Source organism: Xyrauchen texanus, chromosome 47, assembly GCF_025860055.1.
Source record: "Xyrauchen texanus isolate HMW12.3.18 chromosome 47, RBS_HiC_50CHRs, whole genome shotgun sequence".
Lineage (NCBI taxonomy): Eukaryota > Metazoa > Chordata > Actinopteri > Cypriniformes > Catostomidae > Xyrauchen > Xyrauchen texanus.
Genome location: NC_068322.1, coordinates 9,881 through 15,000, shown reverse-complemented (window position 1 = coordinate 15,000; position 5,120 = coordinate 9,881).

Below are 5,120 nucleotides of genomic sequence, written 5' to 3'. Positions count from 1 at the left end.
TAGCGCGCACGGCAGAGAGGGAGAGAGCGAGAGACCTTGCGTGTGTGTGTGCATCAAGACGTGAAGACAGAGAGCATCCTGATTGGCCTGTTTCGGTAAGTCAACCAATCAATTGTCAGTGTGGGCGGGCTTTTATCTCTTCTCCCGAACCTAATTAATCAGGACAGTGGATCTAGACACAGGAGCGCCATGGCAGAGGGAGAGTGCCCCAAAAAGCGAAAATATAAGACACATTTTACGCCAGACTACACAAAAGTGTACCCCTGTCTAATAAGAGTGAAACATAATGACAGTCTTACACGCTGTACAGTTTGTAACAGTGACTCCAGCATTGCCCATGGCGGGTTAAATGATTGTAAAAGACATGTTGAGGTGAGTTAAACAAGTTTCATTTCATGTGCATATTATTCAGGCCGGCTAGTTACCTAGGCAACATGAAAACAATAAACTCCTTAGACCTGTTTAAAGTTGCAATGGAATATAAATAAAAGCAGTTTACATAAATAGTATAAGCAGTTTATATTAAAAGTAATCTACATAATTAACAAATAATTGCATAGGCCTATAGCCTAAATAAATGATATATTATGCTTTTATATCTTTGAGGGACCACAACATGTTAGGGTGGCTAAGCTCAGGGAAGGCTGCTCCAATATATCCCAGTTCTTCCATTCAGATAGGCAAAGTCTCACTGAGAAGGTGACTACAGCTGAGGTGTATTTCACATCTTTTATTGTGGAACATAACCTGCCGTTCCATGTGTGTAGGCACGTAAGTTATTTAAGAAAATGTTTCCAGACTCTGAGATTGCAAAAAATTTTGCCTGGTCTTCCACTAAGACGGCAGCTATGATGAACCTGACACTGAAACCTGAATGTTCAGAGGATTTGTACAAGTTAATCCAGACAGAAAAAAGGCCATACGGTATTATGGTTGATGAAAGCAATGACATCATGTGTGAGAAGGAGTGTGCCATTTTAGTCAGGTACTACAGTGAAGCACAGGATAAGGTGAGAGTTGGATTTGTAGACATGCCAGTGTGCAATGATGCCAAAGCTGCCAACATATTCAACTGCATTGCATCATCCATGCATGACAAAGGCCTTGAATGGTGTAATTGCGTAGGATTCAGCAGTGACAACTGCAATGTCATGATTGGTAAAAACAACTCTGTCTTATCAAGAGTGAAAGCACAGGCACCATATATATACAGTGTTGGCTGTCCAAGTCACTTGGTTAACATATGTGCCAAAACTGCTGCTAAAGAGCTCTCATTGTCACCTGAGGAATTGCTAATTGACATCTACTACTACTTTGAGAAAAGTTCAAAAAGAAGAGAAGACCTTAAGCAGTTTCAGGACTTTTCCAATGTAGCCCAGCAGAGACTACAAAAGCACTGTCCAACACGTTGGCTTTCTTTGGGAAAAGGTTTGGACCATCTGCTCAACCAATGGCCAGCCTTTAGTTCTTATTTTGAATCGCATAGTGAGAATCAGAAGTCCTGTGACATTCAGAAGAGGTTGACAGACCCCACTATGAAACTTTACACTTGTTTTCTCCACAATGTCACACAGTGCTTTGATAATTTTAATTTGATTTTTCAAAACAAGGCACCAGTTCTTTTCAAGTTAAATGACAGTGTGGAAGAACTCCTGCATGACATAGCAAGCAGATTTATTGTTCCAAAGGTATTGAGAGAACTGAAATTGCAGGAGATAGATGTGAGCAACCCTGAAATTCACTGTCCAGATGAAGAACTTTTTGTTGGGTTCTTGGCATGGAGGCATTTGCTAAGTGAGGAAGCACTCTCCACTCACAAGACGAAGCAATTCTTCAAAGATGCCAGAGCATTCTATGTCAGAAGCTTTCAAAAAGTAAAGGAAAAGTTCCCAATGAGAGACCAAATCTTGACAAATCTGCCAGTGGTCAATCCAGAGAACCAAAATGATGTGAAACCAGAGCAAATTTTGACTTTGGCAGAGAGATTTCCAAATGTGATGAAGGCAGATGCCAGAGAATAACTCCATTTAGAAATCCTGGATTATGTCTCAACAAACCTGGAAGCACTGGTGCCGGGATACCTCCCTGAAATGACTTTTTGCAGGTTGGGATGCCTGCTAACATCTGATCTGTTTCTGCTGAACTGGGAAACTGTGGCATGAGGTTTGAGAGTTTCTCCCAGTGAAGGAGAAAGTGTACTCTGATTTTTTTATCCGTTTTATTTATTTATTTTTTTTATAGCAATGTTTGTTAGGCTGTGCCTAGTAGTTGGTGTATGGGGATACCTTGCACGCTGCCAAACACACACAGGTTTGACAATATGGACGTCAATCAGCTATACCAGAGACGCACTGCTTGCGCTTCGCCATGTTGGGCCTCCTCCTCTGAATCTGCCTGGTTGTGTGGGGTCGTCATCTGAACGCAATAGAAGGCATAGGAGACGAGGTCAACGAGGTGGAATACGGCAACGCCTCCGACGACGAGGACATAGACCACCTTTACCATCGATGATACTATGCAATGCCAGATCACTGCATGGTAAAATGGAGGAACTTCGAGCTAACTCCAAAGTATGTTTTGAATATCGCACTGCAAGTATGATGGTGTTTACGGAAACATGGCTGCATCGGGATGTGCCGGACGCTGCTCTGGGGCTGGAAGGATTCTCGCTGGTGTGGGCGGACAGGAATGCCCAGTCAGGGAAAATCAGAGGTGGCGGTCTGGCTGTGTATGTGAGTAACGCTTGGTGTAAACAGTACACAATTAAGGACACAATCTGCTGTCCTGATGCTGAAGTTCTGTGCTTGAAAATGAGACCTTTTTATCTACTGAGGGAGTTTGGTAGCGTCGTTGTTTGTGCGGTCTATGTCCCTCCTAGTGGAAATGCAGTTAGAGCAGCAGAGTGTATAGCGGACTGTGTTCACAAACAATTACAGTGCTCACCAGAGGCTCCCGTATTTATATTAGGTGATTTTAATCAATGCAAGCTGGAACTGTTCTTGCCTGGGTTTGAACAATATATAAAATGTGGGACAAGAAAGGACAGAACTCTAGATAAGTGCTATGGTAATATTAAAAAGGCTTATGAAGCCAGAGCGAAACCACCGTTGGCTAATTCAGACCACAACACTATCCATCTAATTCCTACATACAGGACTATGCTCAAACAAAGTAAACCGTGCATGAAGGAAGTAACTGTATGGTCGGACGATGCCATAGAGAGACTCAAAGGTTGTTTCCTCTGCACAGATTGGAATGTTTTTAATGATATGGACATTGATATGACTACAGAGACAATAACGGAGTATATACATTTTTGTGTTGACAATGTACTCACTAAAAAGAATGTTATTATATATCCAAATAACAAACCTTATATAACTAAAGAAATTAAGAGTTGCATTAACAGGAAAAATGCTGCGTTTAAAAACCATGATCTTGCTGGGTTGAAAATAATACAAAAAGAGCTTAATCATAAGCTAAAAGAAGCAAGGGGGCGACAGAAAGATCTTATTGAGCGTCAGTTTTCCACTTCAAATTCGAAAAAAATTTGTAATACAATGAATGCTGTTACTTATATGGAAACAAAAAGATCACTTATAAATACTAGTGACAATTTACGGAAAGCTAATGAATTTAATGATTTTTATCTGCGGTTTCAAAATCACGATTTCTCTGACAAATGCAGATCTGTTATGGACTCTCTGACGGATGATATGGGCAGTAAATTACATATAGATAGTTCTAAGGTGCAATTAATGTTTCATCAGTTCTGTACAAAGAAATCTAAGGGACCTGATGGGATTTCTTCTCAACTTTTGAAAACCTGTGCTGCAGAACTTACTCCAGTGTTGTGTACACTTTTTCAGCGCTCATTGGATTCACATACAGTCCCTGCGCTCTGGAAAAAAGCAGTGATTATTCCAATTCCAAAAAAACCACATCCGTCCGAGAATAATGATTTTAGACCTGTAGCATTGACATCAATAATAATGAAATGCTTTGAGAAGTACATTGTGTCCTTATTGAAAAATGAAGTTATGTCAAAACTAGACCCATGGCAGTTTGTGTACAGACAGGGCAGAAGCACGGATGATGCAGTTGGACGTATCACTCATCTAGTATCCAAACATTTGGAGGATTCAAAAGCATACGCGCGCCTACTTTTTATTGATTTTAGTTCAGCTTTTAATACCTTGCAACCGTATTTATTACTGGAAAAACTAAAAGTGATGGGTGTAAATCCTTCTATTATTAGATGGTATTTTTCTTTTTTAACAAATAGAACCCAACAGGTTAAAGTTAATGGGAAGATCTCCGATTCTCATGTAATCAGTACAGGAGCCCCGCAAGGGTGTGTGAGCTCCCCAGTTCTCTTCACACTGTATACAAACAGTTGTGTGAGGAATAATATTAATAACTATATTGTGAAATTTAGTGATGATACTGCGATTCTTAGCTTGTTATATAAAGATCAGGACATTTTGTCTTACTGCTCTGAGATTAATCAGTTTATAGAGTGGTGTGATGCTAACCACCTGATTGTAAATGTGAAGAAAACGGAGATGATATTTGATCCTAAGTCAATCGGAAACCATAGCGCTATTTATATTCATGATGTCCCTATCAAACAAGTGTCCTCATATAAATATCTGGGTGTTTATGTTGACTGTTCTCTTACATGGCAGGTTCATATAGATTCTTTGTGCACTCGGTTACAACAGAGAATGTATTTCTTGAGAAGGCTCAGACTTTATGGGGTCAGTAGTAGGATTATGATGTTGTTTTATCAGGCTGTACTGGAGAATATGATCAATTATGGAATACATCTTTGGTATGGTAATTTAACAGTACACCTGAAATCTAGGCTTAGTCGACTTATTAAAACGGCCATGAAGGTCATGGGCAGAATAGAACCTCTTTATCTTCGGACCCTCTATGAATAATCTACATTGAGGGAGGCAAATAAGATTATGCATGATACAACACATGTCCTGTACTCTGAGTTTGTAATGCTGCCATCGGGGAGAAGACTAAGAATGCCTAGCTGTAGACTAAACCGGTTTAAGAATTCATTTATCCCTTCAGCGGTAAAGTTATTAAATAATACCAAGCAGAAA